The following is a 19,077-nucleotide window of genomic DNA, read 5'->3' as shown; positions in this document are numbered from 1 at the left end:
TGCAAGTTAAAAAAAAAATCAAATACCAGGTGTGGTGTCTGGTGCCTTTAATCCCACTACTTGGGAGGCAGAGGCAGGTGGATTGCTGTGAGTTTGAGGCCAGCCTGGTCTACAAAGTGAGTCCAGGACAGCCAGGACCACAAGAAAAACCCTGTCTCAAGCTGGGTGTGGTAGCACACGCCTTTAATCCCAGCACTCGGGAGGCAGCGGCAGGCAGATCGATGTGAGTTCGAGGCCAGCCTGGTCTACAAAGCGAGTCCAGGACAGCCAAGGCTACACAGAGAAACCCTGTCTCGAAAAACCAAAAAAAAAGAAAAAAAGAAAGAAAGAAAAACCCTGTCTCAAAATAAAATAAAATAAAATAATAAAAATAAATAAATCAGTAACTCATGTTTTAACCAGATACCTAGCCTGACGTCAGGAGAAATCCACACTGTGCCTCTGTCCTGCCTTCTGTGTACAGATGCTTTCTCGCTGTGTGCTCAGGTCTTGCCCTTGGCACCCAGATGCGGCTCTGCATGGTTCCAAGCGAAGGACCATTCCTAACTCTAGGTTATTCCTGGAGTCACATTCCTAACTCCTGGAAGGTTATCTTATCTGCCTGAGTACTGTCTGCTTCTCCAGAGAAGCACCTGGAGGAGGGGGCAGGGGGACAAGAAGACCTTGTCCCGTGACTTCTCAGTCTTGCAGTGAAGTGACACCAAGGCAACCAGTTAAAATGCATGGAGCAGAGGAATGGCTTGTGTATAGAGAACCTTCAGCAAAGCCCTGGGGTGGACCCCACCCCCAGAACCTCAAAAAAATAAAAATAACAAAACACAGGGATCTTCCCCAGGCCTTACAGCTCACCTGAAGGTCCCGTGTACCACCATACACATTTCCCGGATCAGTCAGAGGATAACTGTGACGTGTGGGGTCCTTCATTCCCTGCAGCTCAGGTTTTCTGCTGCGTGTCAGTGGCCCCACATCTCCACTGCCAGGGCTGCCTGTCCCCATCATGCTCTTCTGTCCAATGCATGTCACATCCTCACATGTCACCAGTGCGTGCCACCGCACACCACCGCACACCACCACAGATGGACACAGACATTACTGAAGCTGCTATCGCTCTCAAGTGATGGGGATCGGATCCTTCCTCCCCCAGCCATTGACACACTTTTTGCTGTTGGAAATGATCATGTGGGCACAAGGGGAACACCATCAAGGAACTCAGAAAGGAAATCTGCCTTTTCTTCCCTACTCTGGCCTCCTGTCATCTGGGACCTATTTTTTTCTTTCTTTCTTTCTTTCTTTTTCTTTTCTTTCTTTCTTCTTCTTCTTCTTTTTTTTTTTTTTGCTAATTTTGTTTTGTTTTTGTTTCTTCTTTTAAGACTTGTTTATTTATTATACAGTATTCTGCCCAAATGTGTTTTTGCACATCAGAAGAGGGCACCAGATTTCATTATAGATAGTTGTAAAGTGATTTCTGGGAATTGAACTCAGGACCTTTGAAAGAACAGACAGTGCTCTTAACATCTGAGCCATCTCTCCAGCCCCTGGAACCTATTTTCTAATGTTATGTTTCTTCCTGGGTAAATGCCACTAGACCCAAAAGATATAAAAAAAACTCCACTATGTCCAAAGCTGAGCGCTAAACTGACCAGAAACATACTGATAACAAGAAATGCAAAGCTATTTCCCAGAAGTTTGAAATACAGTTGTTAGGAAATTAACCACTGGGGGCTGGAGGGGCAGATCAATGATTAAGAGCACTGGCTCCTCTTCCAGAGGACCCGGGTTCAATTCCCAGCACCCACAACTGTCTGAGGCTCCAGTTCCAGAGGATCTGGCCCCCTCACGCAGACATACATGTATGCCAAACACCAATGCACATAAAATAAAAATTTTTTAAAATTTACAACCTAACCAATATCCAGCTGTGGTACCATACCCCTGTAAATCCTAGCAACAAGGAAGCTAAGACAGGAGACTGCTGCGCTATATGAAACCGAGAAAGAAAGAAATGGAGAAGACAGTGGAAGGCTGCAATCCCAGCACTCCTCAAACGAATGGAAGACAAGGCTGGGCTACATAGTTAGACCCTGGTGGGGGGAGGGTGTCCACCTTATCATGTAGCTAACTGGGACACATGGATCATGATGACTGCTTGGCCTGAACAGTGAGGACTCTTTCTGGAAAGAGAATGTATGCTCCTACCAGGCCACAGAAGCCAGCTAATCCCATCCACTCCTTTAACTCTGCTTCTTACAGTGTATTTGTAAGTTAACTCCTGTCAAATTCCAAAGTCCCTTGCCTGATCCGTCTCCCTCCCACCAGGCTCTGCACCTCAGGCCCCCTCCATTATATTCTCACTAACTTCCTGAATCCTGAAATCACCTGATCTTTCCCTCCCTTCCTGTGAGTCCCCAGGGGCCTTATTTCAAGCTTTCTTCATCCCCTGTCCAGACCGTGGTCACAGCCTCCCAGCTGCTGCGTCGCTAACCTCCAGTCTTCAGTGCATCAGTCTCTCTCTCCCACACTGTGGGAGACCCTGCTGAAACTCAGATCCCATAGCCCTGTGCCCGATGCGCCCACCGTGCGGTGGCCCACCCAATGACCATAAGATCAAGTTAGTTTTAGAATTATTGCCAGAAGACTATCAAGCCTACCACATACAGTTCCTGGCACCCTCGCTAGCCCTGCCTCGATGACCACGCCTGCGCTCTGGAGTTCTGCCGTCACTCTCTCAATATCCTACAGTTTGGATCAGAACCTAGGCAGCTCAGAAAACAGTTGTCAAACGGGACATCACACTAAAGTGGTTCCACAATTTCCTTTCCACTGTAGAATCAAATCAAGCAAGTATTCTAATGGTTATAAGCAAGTGAATTGATTTTTATGGAACTGCCAGGCTGGGAGAAAGCAAAAGTTAAACAAAACAAAACGAAACAGATCGGTCCTTTCAAAGTCACTTTCCTGTTAAGATAGGCACAAGAAGAGGACAATGGGGAAATACCTGATTAGCTATCACTGTGTTATTTCAGGTCACTTCTTTTGTGCACAGATCAAAGCAGGGGCTTCGCCTGTTTGGGGACCGTGGTGTTATCTCAGAGAGATGCATAGACCTGCTTACTCTCTCCTCTCTGACTGAGATCTTTAGTGTGAGTGATTCCAGTTAGTAACAGTGGCAATTCCATTCCCACCCACCCCCTCACTTTGTAGCCCGGATGGCCTAGAGCTCACCACGTAGAGCAGGCAGGACTCAGAGTCACAGAAATCCTCCTGTCTCTACCTTTCCCCGTGCCATATAAGCCTCCCAGGTGATTGGCGTAAAGTCAGGTGTCACCACACCTGATCTGGTTGCTGTGGTTTGTTTGCTTGCTTAAGACGGGACCTCAGGTAGTCAAGGATGCCCTAGAGTTTGCTGATTCTCCTGTCTCCTCCTCCAGAATGCTGGGTTACAGCTGGGTACTGCACAGGTAGTGCCGCGCATAGAGCACAGGGCTCTCTGTGTGTTAGGCAAGCCCGAGACCAAACTAGCTACAGCCCAAGCCCTTTCTATCATTGTAGCTTCTTCTTACCTTTTGTGTTTCCTGGTTAGTGTTTTTATCACTGCCCTCCCCCCCACCGCCACCAAATACACACTTACATACCACCTTGAAAAAATTCTTCTCCATTATAACACTCTATGACTGAAGAGGAAGAAGCAGGAATTTTCCATTTTCTGGCCAAGAGAAAAAAAAAAATCACAGGCATGGGGCTGTTGTTAGTGAGGCTCTTTGTTTTAATTCCAGAACTTAAGAGGGTAGGAGGGATGGGGAGAGACCAGATTCCTGGAAAGAAAACACTGTGTGTGTGTGTGTGTGTGTGTGTGTGTGTGTGTGTGTGTGTGTGTTTTCAAGACAGTGTTTCACTATGTAGCCCTGGCTGTCCCGTAACTCCCTGTAGTAGGCCAGACTGGCTCCAAACTCACAGGGATCCTCCTGCCTCTGCCTCTTGAGCCTGAGATAAAGGTGTGGGGCATGACACTGGACCTGAAATTTTTGAGAACACAGTCTCCATCAGGCGGCTGTCTGAACGCTTGGCTGGCTGTTTGCTGCCAGGCTAACAGACCAAGTGTGCCCTATGTATAAGCAAAATCCAGCCTGGAGGAGTATCAGTGAGAAAAGAGACGGTTCATCACCTGATTTCCTTCAAACGCCACTTCAGTGTCACACAGATGTGCGCATTCATCCTCCGCAGTGGATGCCTTTAAGAGATTTCTTCTGCCTCTAGGAATCGGCGCCAAAGTGTGTCTCAAACCAGGAGGCACAAGCTCAGCACTGTATGAATGTGCAGCTCAGCATATTTTAGCACTATATGAATGTGCATTTTGGCAGAGCGGCTGGTATCTTAAACCAAATGTAATCATTTTCATGTATAAAATATCTGACTTGAGAAAAATGATTGATTTGTGCAAAGTGAACTTGGCAGTCTCCTGGGTGCTCCAGATATGATTGTGTCCAGGGAAATAAGGCAGATAAGACGGCTCAGGCCTGTAGCTCCAGAATAGGAGGCAATGATAAGGGGAGCTTCTTCTCCCCCCTCCATTCCCACCCCACCCCCCACCCCCCACCCCCTGCCCATCCCCCTAACCCCCACCCCCACCCCACACTCCCACCCTGCCCATCCCCCTGCCCTGCCTACTCCTCACCATGCCCATCCCCCTAACCCCTACCCCTCACCCATACCCCTGAGATGGTTTCTCTGTGTGTAGCCGTGGCTGCCCTGTAATCACTCTTTAGTGATCTGCCTGCCTCTGCCTCTGCCTCTGCCTCTGGAGTGCTGGGATTAAAGGGTGTGCTGCCACCATCACCCAGCCAGAGTTTCTTCTTAAGGCTAACCTCGACTGCACAGAAAGACCTGGTCTCAAACAAACAAAAGAAATAAACCTAATACATATTTGTTTTTTGTTTTGTTTTGTTTGAAACAGAATCTCAGAATCTTACTCTGTGACCCAAACTGGTCCTGAACATGTGCCAACCCTCCTGTCTCTGCTTTCTGAGTGTTAGAATTTCCTGCGTGACTTCCATGCCTGGCTTAAAGATAGTTTTCCTTTCTTTTAGCTAGAGCTGTTCTATTTGTGTTGGTGATTGAACCTAAGGCATTCAATTATGCTGCCACAGGTCCAGCCTGCTTTTTGCATTTGTGTTGTCCTTTTTGTTTTTGGTTTTGGTTTTGTATAGGGGGAAGGCTGGTTGGTTGGTTTCTGTTGTTGTTTTAAACAGTCTCTCGCTTGGTGGCTGGGCTGGACTCCTGCTCCTGGGCCTCTGGAATATTGGGATCACAGGTATACACCAGCATGGCAGAAAAAAACAAAACAAGAAATCATTTATATCTAACAGACATAGTCTTGGATGAGGAGGCAGAGGTGTGGAATTTACTTTTTTGTTTTGTTTTGTTTTTTATTTTTTGTTTTTCGAGACAGTGTCTCTCTGTGTAGCCTTGGCTGTCCTGGACTCTTTGTAGACCAGGCTGGCCTCGAACTCACAAAGATCTACCTGCCTCTGCCTCCCGAGTGCTGTGATTAAAGACGTGCACCACCACACCCTGCTGAGGTGTGGAATTTACTAAGGCTGCATCTGAGGCTACCTGTAGCCCAGGATGGAGCCAGAGCAGGGATTTACCTCAGACCTGGCTGGATTTGGGGACAGGGCAAGGCCTCCAGGAAGCTGTTCTTCCGTACTTGACATATTTTTTTAGCCAAGGCTTCAAAATTCAGCTCTAAGCCATTCCTCAGAAAGACCCACCATCCTGGCTGGAAAACCTCCACAGCAGCTCTCTTACTGCTCTCTGTGGCTTTTATTTGTACAACTTTGCCATCTCCAAACCACTAGGGGACCACGTGGCTGTCAGGAGCAAACAGTGGAGGCTGGAAACCATCTGCTGCTCACCGCTGTGACTCCTCACTTAACGTCCCACCCACGGATTCATCCTCTGCGGAAACCTGACATCATATGAGTAAACACAGCGGTGCCTAGCTAGCATGTAGTCAGTGTGCTGCTGGTGCACTGGGATGCCCTTGTGTCTTTCTCTTAAACAAAAATTCCAGGGTGATTGTTTCCAAAGAGGCCCCTCCACCAGGACATGCATATCAAAGTGGAGGGCCAAGGATACACATAGCTGTAACCCTGGCTAGCATTGTGAGAACAGAGGCAGGGGATGTTTAAGGTTAGCCTGCGCTATGTAGGGAAACTATTGTTACCATAACAACATGGTTTGGGACTGGAATTTACTGATATAGTGCTTGCCCAGTGTGTGCAGATCCTGAGTCCAATCCCATCATCATCATCATCGTTGCCATCATCATCTTCGTCATCGTCATCATCGTCATTGTCATCATCATCTTGGTCCATTGGCATCCGTTGGCTGTCATCATTGCTCATCACCATCATCATCATCATCATTGTCATCATCATCTTGGTCCATTGGCATCTGTTGTCCATCATCATTGCTCATCACCATCATCATCATTGTCATTGTCATCATCATCATTATCATCATCATCTTGGTCCATTGGCATCCGTTGTCCGTCATCATTGCTCATCACCATCATCATCATCGTCATTGTCATCATCATCATCATCATCATTGTCATCATCATCTTGGTCCACTGGCATCCGTTGTCCGTCATCATTGCTCATCACCATCATCATCATCGTCATTGTCATCATCGTCATCGTCATCATCATCATCATCATTGTCATCATCATCTTGGTCCATTGGCATCCGTTGTCCATCATCATTGCTCATCACTATCATCATCAGCATTGTCATCATTATCATTATCAGCATCATCTTGGTCCACTGGCATCCGTTGTCCGTCATCATTGCTCATCACCATCATCATCATCGTCATTGTCATCGTCGTCATCGTCATCATCATCATCATCATCATTGTCATCATCATCTTGGTCCATTGGCATCCGTTGTCCATCATCATTGCTCATCACCATCATCCTTCACACTGAAGTTCTAACATCAAATTGAAACTTAACTATGAGCATCTAAGAAGTCAGGATCAACGAGATAACAGCTGAATTTCCCAGAGTGATCAGTTGAATCAGTATTGACAATAATATTTCTTCTACTTTACTTGGTATAAAAAGTAATTTGAGCCAGGCGGTGGTGGCGAACGCCTTTAATCCCAGCACTTGGGAGGCAGAGGCAAGCAGATCATTGTGAGTTCAAGGCCAGCGTGGTCTACAAAGTGAGTCCAGGACAGTCAAGGCTACACAGAGAAACCTTGTCTCGAAAAACCAAAAAAAAAAAAAAAAAAAAAAAAAAAGAAAAGAAAAGAAAAGAAAAGAAAAAGAAAAAGTAATTTGACTTTAATCCTGCAGTTCTCAACCTGTGGGTTGTGACTGCTTTGGGGGGGTGGGCATTGAACGACCCTTTCACAGGGGTCACACAGCAGATATCCTGCATATCAGATATTTACATTGTGATTCATAACAGTAGAAAAATTACAGTTATAAATGAAGATGATTTTATGGCTGGAAGTCACCACACCATGAGGAACTGTATATTTTTAAAAAGGTTTATTTTTATGTATATGAGTGCTCTATCTGCATGTCCACCTGCCGGCCAGGAAAGGGCATCAGATCACATTATAGATGGTTGCGAGCCACCATATGGTTGCTGGGAATTGAACTCAGGACCTCTGGAAGAGCAGCCAGTGCTCTTAACCGCTGAGCCATCTCTCCGGCCCAGGAAACTGTATTAAAGGGTCACAGCATGAGGAATGTTGAGAACCACTGCTTTCACCAATCAGTCACCCTTCTGTTGCCTCTCTTGCTGTCTGTGTCTGAAGGAGAGTGACTTGCAAGTGACAGAGCAACTTTGTTGTTTCTGCGTTCTTCAGCTTCTCTCTGTCTACAAAGTCAGCTTCCTCGGCGTGGCTCCTTGGAAAGCCTATTTTGTGAAATAATATATTATTCGATGCTAGCATGAAAGATAAAGTCAGTAACAGGTGGCAGCAGACAGCTATTCCCCAAGAAACAGAGGCAGGAGGATCGGATAGTCAAGGTCGTCCTTGGCTACCTAGTCAGTTCAAAGCTGTGTTGAATCACACAAAACCTTGGCTCTAAAAATTTGGAAAGTGAGGCCAGTGAGGGGGTTCAGCGTCTAAAGGCGCTGGCTGCCAAGACTGACCTGAATCCAACCTGAGAAATCTAGTGGGCAGCAGGAGAGAACCTACTCACACAAGTTGTCCTCTGCCCTCCATTTGTATGCCCTGCCATGTGCATGTGCGCGCACAAACACACACACACACACACACACACACACACACTCACACACATTCATCCATGCACACAAACACACACGTATGCATAAAGGCATGCAAATGTGATATTTTTTTCTTTTTTGGTTTTTCAAGACAAGATGTTTCCTTTTTTTGGTTTTTCAAGACAGGGTTTCTCCGTGTAACAGCTCTGGCTGTCCTGGAACTCCCTCTGTAGACCAGGCTGGCCTTGAACAAACGGAGATCCACCTGCCTCTGCCTCCAAAGTGCTGGGATTAAAGATGTGCGCCAACATCACCTGGCTGCAAATGTGATTTTTAAAACTTTAAAAGCTGGGGGCTGGAGAGACAGCTCAACGGATTAAGAGCACTAACTGGTCTTGCAGAAGTTCTGAGTTCAAATTCTGGCAACCACATGGTGGCTCACAGCCATCTATAATATGATCTGATGTCCTCTTCTGGCATGTAGGTGGACATGCAAATAGAGCATTCATATATATATAATAAATAGATAACTAATTAATTAATTTTAAAAACTTTAAAAGCCAATGAACTTCTTTAAAGCCTAGCATGTGCTACAGGATTTTAATCCTAACACTTGGGAGGTGAAAGCAAGGAGAACTAAAAGTTGAAGGTTGTCCTTTGCTGTTGGGGGTTGGTCATGTACCCCAAATAGTGCTGTGTAACCTTGCCTAAAACCTTGTTCCTGTTTGACCAATAAAAAGCTGACACACCTTGGCAGGCAAATGGAGTAGGCGTGACTAAGGTCCACTGGCTTTGGAGGACAGAGAGGTTCTTGGGAAGGGAAGAAGCAAGAGACCGGAAGAGGATCTTGGTTAGGAGATGAAAGAGGAAGAGGAGAAGGGAGGAGGCAGCCATGGGTGAGGTGGAAGAAGAAGCCCATGGCCGGCAATGGATGGAGGATTTGGCCCAGATGAAGAACATTAGCAAGTATTTGGGATTCTGGATGGGAGGTAGCTCCATAGAAATTATTAGGCACAGATGGCATGGGATTGGGGCAGAGAAATAGGGAAGATAGTTTAGGGGATTAATCTCTGCCCTGCCCCAGGTGAACCAAGGCTATTTTAAAATTTAACAGGTGTCTGTGTTTTTATTGATTGATAGGGGGTTAGAAAATACCCCTGTAGTAATTATAGCCTAGTAAACATTATTTAGGCCATACCTTTAAATTAACCACAACACTTTGGCTTAAGATCATCTTGGATATGTGAGACAAAACACTGACTCAAAAGAAGAAAGCAAACAAGAACATCTTTAGGCTACGTTGTTGGAATTCGTTCACTTGGCGACCTGTCAGTCCCCTGCCTCACATTCGTCTTCCCTGGCTTCCCTGGCTACTCCCATGTCTGATGTGGCCCTTCTGTGCCCTTCAGGTAAAAATCATAATGCTCACTGAGTTCATAAGGGTCTACAAGATACTGTGTGACTCTTGTGAGGTTATTTTTACAGTGCACATGCCTTTAATCCTAACACTTGAGATGTGGAGGCAAGAGGATCAGCAGTTCAAGGCATGTGCCGATATGTCTTGAACTTAGCTATATATCAAGTTGGAGGCTAGCTTGGTCTACATGAGATGCTGCCTCAAAATTAAAATAAAATTTAAGACTAAATGATCTGGTCTTCAATCCCACCAGAGACTTGAGAAGGAACAAAACTTAAATGCCCGAGTGAACCGGAAGTACAGGTTAACAGCTTCCAAAATGAAAAAAAAAAGAAAAAAAATGATAGAGACAGTTTACTGCCTGAACAGTCACCCAACACTCTCCGTAACATTGGAGCATCATCTTCGGCCTTCTAGCCCATTATCTCTGCCAGACATATTTGATGGGCAGGAGCTATTATGGACTTGCTTACCCTGTCTTGGCAGAGTTTGGCCATCAACTCTGCCTGCATCTAAGCTTGCCCATTTCTAGGCAGAATTCTGTCTGTGGCAGGAACAAGGACCTTTTGCCCAGTGGCTGGTTTGCTACATTTGAGGCCAACTCCATAAGGAGGTTCTTTGATGCTGATCCTCTACTTTGAGTAGGCTGGGTGTTGCCAGGAGTAAACTTGACTTGTTGTCAAAGAATCTCTAAGATAATAAAAAACATCTTTAAATGCCATATTCTGTAGGTTTCTGAGGCTTTTGAAGACCTTATTTAACTATTTTATTTATCTATAGAATCATATCTATCTGTTAGAGCTAGGATATATATTCTTGTGATAAAATTAGACTGTTATTTGAGATGACCATCATTTGCCTTGATATACAAAATTCTATACCAATCAAATTTAGTTGGTTAGGGAATAGATCTTTTTAGATCAAGATAAATAATGTAAGTTAATAGAGATGAGATATGGTAGATATTGACTTTCATTCAGAAAGTTAGACCCAACAAGGTAAGAAAGATGTTTACTTTAAGCTTGACAATACATAGCCGGGTGTGGTGGCACATGCCTGTAATCCCAGCACTTGGAAGGCAGAGGCAGGTGGATCACTGTGAGTTTGAGGCCAACCTGGTCTACAAAGTGAGTCCAGGACAGCCAAGCCTACACAGAAAAACCCCATCGGGAAAACAAAACCAACAAAACAAAACAAAATACAAACAGCCAAATCACTATAAACATAACATTCATATCACTCCTGATTGTCTCCTGGTTCTTCCTGCTGTATGTAGTTTATCTTATTCATGTATAATAATATAAATGTATACGTTAAAGAAGAAACATAATAAAATAATTTTTAAAAATAAAATAAAATAATTTTTAAATTAAAAATTGCTTGGACAGCGTCATCTCCATCAAATGTTTACTTATATATAAGTGACAGTGGGGATACCTAACACTGCTAAATGCCAGGTACTTAGCTGTGTACCTTGCCTCAACCTCACTTAAAGCTACAAAGGATTTTCATACTTTCACAAGAAAGGGTGGGGAAAAAAAGGGACCATGTATTTATTTTTCAGAGCACCAAAAAACAAGCAGTTCATTAGAATGAAATGCTTACATTATCTAATGCAGCACATTAGTTCATAGTCAATTTTGAAGCCTCTGCTTTCAGCAATCTCACAGTGTTTTCTGTGGTGGCTTGCTTTTTGTTGTTATAATTCTAAAATTACCATGATAGATCTCTTTGAACCTTCACAATGGGTGATCTCTCCACTGCCCTGGAGAATGCACGTACACAAATGCCACTCGGCTGCGTTGTTAGCTTATATCACACAGGTTAGACCGTAATTAAAATAATTATTATTTACATAGCACCCGAGACATCCAGTACTTGAGTCATAATCACAGCAGTTAGAGACAGAAAACAGCAATTAAATAATCCAGTCAACCCAGCAAACACGCATCAGCCAAGATCCCAGCAGAGATGAGCTAAGAATGAATTTCTAGCAAAAACAAGTCACAGTCTAAGCTCACATTTACACTCTGTATGTATGTGTGTATGTATGTGTGTGTATGTATGTATGTTTGTTTGTATGTATGTATGTATGTATGTATGTATGTATGTATGTATGTTTGTATTTTTGAGACTGAATCTCACTATGCATTTCTGGCTGGTTTCAAATTTGCTGTCTAGACCAGGCTGGTTTTGAACTCACAGAGATTTGCCTGCCTCTGTCTACTTGAGTGCTGAGATCAAAGGCACGTATCACCATACCCAACCTAATTATATTTTAAACTTATGTTTTTATTTTGTGGCGTGTGTGTGTGTGTGTGTGTGTGTGTGTGTGTGTGTGTGTGTGTTCCTACCACAGCACATGAATAGAGGTCAAAGAACAACTTGCAAATAACTCAGTTTTCTCCTTCCAGCACTCTCCAGGATTGAGCCATCCCACCAACCCTTATATCTGGTTTTCAGGTTTCTATCATCTCCATCTCTAAGTGGCTTCCTTCTCCCTCCTTTCACTACCCCACCCCATTTTTTTTATGTTTTGTTTTAAGATGGGGGTCTCAGGTAACCAAAATCTATCCTAGACTCTGTCTTTCTCCTGCCACCATGCCCAGTTCTTCTTTCAGAAACCATGTCTTCTACAGCCTGGTGCCCTAGCTTGCTTTCTGTGCCTGTGATAAGCACCATGACCAAAAGCAATTAGGGAAAAGCTTACACATTCTAATCATAGCCCATCGTTGAGGGAAGTTGGGGAATTAACTCACGCAGACAGAGACAGGAACCATGAAGGGGTGCTGCTTACTGACGAGTCCCCCACAGCTTACTCAGCTTGCCTTACTATTCAACTCAGGCCCACCCAGGGGTGGCACAGTGCAGCACGGTGAGCTGGACTTTCCCACAGCAATCATTAATCAGAAAATAAAAAATAAAACCCACATACACATACCCACAGACCAATCTGATGGATGTGTCTCAGTTCGTTTCCTATTGCCGTAACAAAACACCGTGACTAAGGCAACTGCAGTGCTCTAAATAAGAATCGCCCACATGGGCTGGAGAGATGGCTCAGCGGTTAAGAGCACTGTCTGCTCCTCCAGAGGTCCTGAGTTCAATTCCCAGCAACCACATGGTGGCTCACAACCATCTGTAATGTGATATGGCGCTCTCTTCTGGCCTGCAGGTGTATATGCAGGCAGAGCACTGTATACATAATAATAAATAAATTAATAAAAAAAAAAGAATAGTCCTCATGTGTTCCTATATTTGGATGCTTAGTCAGCAGGAGTGCCATTATTTGAAAGGATTAGAAGGATTAGGAGGCGTGGCCTTGTTGGAGGAAGTGTGTAACTGGGGTTGGGCTTTGAGGTTTCAAAAGCCCAGGTCAAGCCCAGTGTCTCTCTGTTGGGGCTTGCAGATCAGGATGCAGCTCTCAGCTACTACTCCGCCTTGGATGCCACCATGCTCCCCACCATGGTGATAACGGAGGAAACCGCTGAAATTGTGAGTCAGTCCCAGTTAAGTACTTTGTTTTACAAGTGTTACCTTCGTCATGGTGTCTCTTCACAGCAACAAAACAGTGCTGGGGCAGCAACTTATACAAGAAAGCATTTAATTTGAGGCTCATGGTTACAGAAGATTAGAGCATATGAGCATCGTGCCAGGCAGCACAGCAGCAGGCAGGCAGGCTTGGTAAGAGCAGCAGCTGAGAGTTTGCACATTTGTTTGTAGAGACAGTGTCTTCCTACAAAGCTCTGGCTGTTCTGGAACTCACTATGTAGACTAGGCTGTCCGTTAAGTCATGGAGATCTGCCTGCCTCTACCTCGTAAGCAATGGAATTAAAGACTTGTGCCACCACACCCCTGCTTGAGAGTTTATATTCATTGTTATTATTGTTTGTTTTTGATACAGGGTAATAGCCCTGGCTGTCCTGGAATTCACTTTGTAGACCAGGCTGGCCTCGAACTCACAGAGATCTGCCTGCCTCTGTCTCCTGAGTGCTGGGATTAAAGGCACACACCACCACGCCTGACTTTGGTTGATTTTTTTTTTTTTTTTTTGGTTACCATGGTTCTCCTTTAATTACAGCTATATGCGACCACATCATGCTCTGTGGTTTGCATTCCTGCATCACTCTGTTCCCTTGATCTTAATAGTTTCTGCCCCTCAGTGGGGATAAAGACCTACAAGAATGAGCAGTCCTTCCCTTCAAGGGACTCCCCATTCCTAAAGAAAGCCCCCAGAACCTCCCTCAGTGGGCCTCTGAGTAAGAGTGATCAGTGTGTATGAAGGCTCTAACTTAAGCTCTCCCTCCATACAAGACATGCACAGATGCTCTGCACTTGTCATTTGTTTAATCTCCCCAAGTCCCACCCCTGAAGCCAGCTGCTGTCCAAACAGGACAGAAGAGACAGGAAAGCTGGACTTCCATTCCCTGTCAGGGGGTGTCAGGAAGAAGGAGGAGGAAGAGGAAGAGAAGGGGGAGGAGGAAGAGGAGGAGGAGGAGGAGAGACGGTAGCCATGGGGACTCCACTATGAGTACAGGGAGATACAGCAGAAGGCCAAGGTGAGACAGGAGAAAGGGCACGTGACTGGGAAATAGCCAGACTAGCAGAATTGGGTTAGAGTAGATGAATATCTGCTCTTTAATAGGGCTTAATGCTTGTTGAATAAATCTAATGAGTCTCTGTACCAATTATTTGAAAGCTATAACTGGTAATAGAAAAGAACATTATATTAGTTTTATAGGTAGAATCTTTGAACTCACAGTGATCCTCTTGCCTCCACTGAGAATACAGGTGTGTGGTTCCATACATAGTTGGAATGGTTTTTTTGTTTTGTTTTTGTTTGTTTGTTTTTATCAAGACAGCTTGATGTAGCTCTGCCTGTCAACGAACTTGCTCAGTAGACCAGGCTGGCCTTGAACTCAGAGATCTGCTTGCTTGCCTCCTACCTCCAGTGCTAAGCCACCACTGCCCAGCTCAGAATGGTTCTTTTTTTTCCCCTGAAACTGGGTTTCTCTGTGTAGCCCTGGCTGTCCTGAACTTGCTTTGTAGACAAGGCTGGCCTTGAACTCACAGTGATCTGCCTGCCTCTGCCTCCCAAGTGCTGGGATCAAAGGCATGCGCCACCACACCCAGCTTCAGAATGGTTCTCAATGACAATTCTCCTGACCTTGCAACATTAGTCCCTCTTCTTTGCTGAGGAGACAGAAAGGAAAATGAATAACCCACCTGCTTCATGCTTGATGGCTCTGGGCAGTCAGCTTACTGGGGAATTTTGTTTCGGTCAATGACATTGCTTTGCAAACCTTCCACAAGGATCCGTTGCAAGCATCTTCAGGGAGGTGGTGAAAGAGGATTACAGAGAGGCCAGGCCTCCTCCGGCACACCCTGGTTTCAGTCATCCTAGCATCTGCCCATCATCTTGTTTTGAGCCCTCAGAGTCCAGGCAGGTCAGAGAAAATAATCTTCATGAGTGTCAGTGAGATGGCTCAGGAGGTAAAGGTGCTTGTCACCAAGCCTAACTACCTGAGTTTGATACCAAAGACCCATGCAATAGAGAGAGTGTCCTCTCACAAGTTTCCCATTGTCTACTGTTCACACACACGCATTCAATAAATGTAAAAATTACTTTTGAATGATGTTCCTTTAGGGGAAAAAAAATCCCATCCTAAATAAATGTTTGGGAAGGAAGGCTAAGATTTTCCCCACACCAGATTTTACAACCATTGGTTTCCTTTACAGTCTGTGTTTTTCATAAGATCCTCTGGAAGCTTGTCTGTAAAAGAATATTATATTCTTGAAGGTCTTCATAAATCCCATTTCTTGGCCACATTAATATAGCTTTGGCCCCAGAAGCCCTTTTCCCTCATCTGTAAAGAACCTAACAATGTCATTCGGCCAGGCAGGCCAGTGACTTCACCCTCTTACACCTGCCCCACCTACCAGCTGACCTGTTGCGAGGAAGGGACAGGAGACTTGGGAGGCAGGTCCCAGGATGGACAGGAACCAACTGAATACCTTCCAGGAACATTTGAGACACTCTTTTTACACTGTGGCAAATGCTTTGGGTCTCTTAATGAGCCTGTGCAGCCAAACCCCAGTTCCACATCTGAAGGAAATAGTGTCTGCACCACAGGCCTGCTCTGAGGAAGATGCAGAAGTGATTCCAGCTAGCCCCAGATGCCCAGAAAAGCTGGCTTTAGCAGCCTAGGCGCAGACCACTGGGAGAGGTGACCTGCATCCGCCCCACTTCCTGAGAGTTCTCAGGGCTGCCTCAGGTAGCGTTCATGGATAAACACCATTAGTATGAAGGAAAGTGTAATTTTAAAAATCTCCAAATCTCATAGCCTTTAATCCCAGAATTTAGGAGGCAGAGGCAGGCAGATCTCTGTGAGTCGGAGGCCAGCCTGGTCTACAAAGTGAGTCCAGGACAGCCAGGCCTACACAGAGAAACCCTGTCTCCAAAATACCAACCAATCAAACAAACTCAGTTGGTATATTATGTAAACAGATTTGTGTTTTAATCCCAAGTCCGGGATATGGAACTGCTCTTCATTTATCCACAGCTGTTAACAGCCTCGTGTGGCTCTGAGAGTTTATATAGTTTAATTCTGAGGACTCTGAGAGGGTATAAATATCAGAGCCCAAAGAGAGAGGTGGGGGAGGGCTGGGGGAGAGGGGGAACAGGCTGGGAGGAGATGGTCAGAGAAGGAAGAAGGCTGATGCTGGATATCCTGTCCACTGAGATTGGTGTTGCCCTAAAGAACTCAACGACCTAAACAGCCAGAAGAAGCTAAGGATAACCCCACTCTCTCTCCCTACCAACCTTTATTCTTGCCTATGTAGACTTGGGGTGTTGGAAGGTATTAAGAGGGATAAGGGTTAGAGCAGGGAGGTAGAGGCATTAAGGAACCTCAACTAAAATAGCGTTTAAAAAATAGTGTCTATGGGCTGGAGAGATGGCTCAGAGGTTAAGAGCACTGGCTGCTCTTTCAAACGTCCTGAGTTCAAATACCAGCAACCACATGGCTGCTCATAACCACCTATAATGAGATCTTCTGGCGTGCAGATTTAAATGCAGGCAAAACATTGTATACATAATAAATAAATATATCAAAAAAATAAAAATAAAAAATACTGCCTATACTCCTATGTTTACCTCCCAAGTGGTAGAATCAAAGCATGCGCCACTGTGTTGGGAGGTCAAACCCAAGGCTTCATGCAAGCTGGGTAAGCACTCCACCCACCCACCAAGCCCTAGCCCCAGCCCCAGCCCCAGTTTCTTGGTTTTGTTTTGCTTGTTTGTTTGTTTTTGTTTCTGAGGTCTTACTCTTCTAGTTCATAAAAGCTTAAAACTCATTAAATAACTCAGGCTGGCTTCAGACTCATGACCTCATGACCGTCCTTGTACTGCAGCTTCTCAAGTTCTGGAGTCATGGCATGAGCGTCCGCACCCCGTTATGTAGTGGATATAAACATGTTTTTGTTTTGATCCCAAGTGCGGGATAGGGAACAGACTTGAGAGAGAGCAGGTGATGTTTATCCACTTAGAAGTCGAACCACTTTATGGGGGAAGGGGGGCCTGGGTTTTGCCAGCTGAAAAACATCCTAGTACAGACTCTGAGAGGAGATACATATATGAGCCAAAAACAAGAGGCTGGGGCTTTTGGGGACTTGGTATTGTTTGGCTGTTCATTGCTCCACTCCCAGATGCTCCTAGAGAGACCCGCTCCAGTGAAGGCTTCCAGGCTTTGGGCTCTGGCTGAGGCTCCAGGTTCCAGTTGCTCCAGGTTCCAGCAGCAGCTTTGGTGGAATGGCTGGCTGGTCTGCTGGAATCCTGCTGACTACAGCAGGGGAATTGCTCCCAGGAACTGAACTCAACAAAGTCTACTTTCCCTGTTTCCATAAACCTTTTTTCTCTTCTATCTAGGGTTGGAAGGGAGGTATAAGCATTTAAAGAACCTCAAATAAAGTAGGAATGGAAAAGATGAAGCCTACACAGTCACACTTGGGATTTTATTTGTCTGTTTGCATTGTTGTTTGTTGTCTTTTAGATAACGGTTATCTATGTAAGCCTTCTCTCTCCTTTTCCAAGGAGATTTTGTTTCTAGAAAACCACAAAGCACGAGGACTGAAGACTTTCTGCCCAGATGACAGGAACCATCCTCATTGTGATAGTTCCAGTGCCTTCAAAATGTAGCATTGACAGTCTGATTCTCAGAGCAGCTTCCGGGACCCATCAAAGTCCCTGGTAGATGGACTCTCTCTCTCTCTCTCTCTCTCTCTCTCTCTCTCTCTCTCTCTCTCTCTCTCTCTCTCTCTCACACACACACACACACACACACACACACACACACAAACACACACAAACATACACCATCAAGGGGGCTGGAGACATGCCTGCAGACAGAGTCTCACTATGCAGCTTCAAACTCAGAGATCCACCTGCCTTTGCCTCCCAAGTGTTGGGGTTAAAGATGTGCACCACCACTGCCAGCCCAAAGTAGCTTCCTTCAAAAGACCCACCATCCTCCAGTGTAGAAGTGATATGTTGAAGAAAGCTCTTGGTTTTGTTTGTGTATCTGTTTGCTTATAGCACAGGTTAGCCTTTAACTCGCAGAACTCTTCCTGCCTCAGCCTCCAAAGTGCAGAGACTACAGGCTCACACCTCCTCTCCTGCCCTTTAAAGGCCTTCCATAGGCTTTCTACGGGGATTCTGACCCTTTCAGTTTCCCACATGTGCCCTGCCTCCATCCATCCTTCTGTCCCAGGTAGTTGAGGTCAGGACAGCCTATTTGTGGAAGATAATATAGCTGTGGGATGTTGGCTGAAGGGGTCTAGAGACTTAATCTAGGCACCCACAAGTTGAAGGACACAGCAGTGTCCCCTTGAAGACGAAATGAGCTCTTGAGATTTTCTGAAAAACAAAACACAGGGGCTGGGTGTGGTGGCGCACGCCTTTAATCCCAGCACTCAGGGAGGCAGAGGCAGGCGGATCCCTGTGAGTTTGAAGCCAGCCTGGTCTACAAAGTGAGTCCAGGACAGTCAAGATAACACAGAGGAACCCTGTCTTGCATACACACACACACACACACACACACACACACACACACACACACACACACACACATACACACACAAAACACAAAACAAGACACCAACCAACCAAGCCACAACAACAACCATAAAACAAAAACAAACCTCTGTATATCTGTGATTCTTGTTGCTGTGGTTTTTTTTTTTTAACCAAATCTCACCTGTAGCACAGGATAGACTCAAAGTCAAGACAATCCTTCTGCTTCTGCCTCCCAAACACTGAGGTTTACAAATACAATCCAGCAGGACCAGCATTAATCTTTTGTTTGTTTGAGACATGGTCTCACTATGTAGCTCTGGCTGGCCTTGAACTCACACAG

Source organism: Acomys minous (assembly GCF_964271855.1).
Source record: "Acomys minous genome assembly, chromosome: 15".
Lineage (NCBI taxonomy): Eukaryota > Metazoa > Chordata > Mammalia > Rodentia > Muridae > Acomys > Acomys minous.
This window is presented reverse-complemented; position numbering follows the sequence as displayed.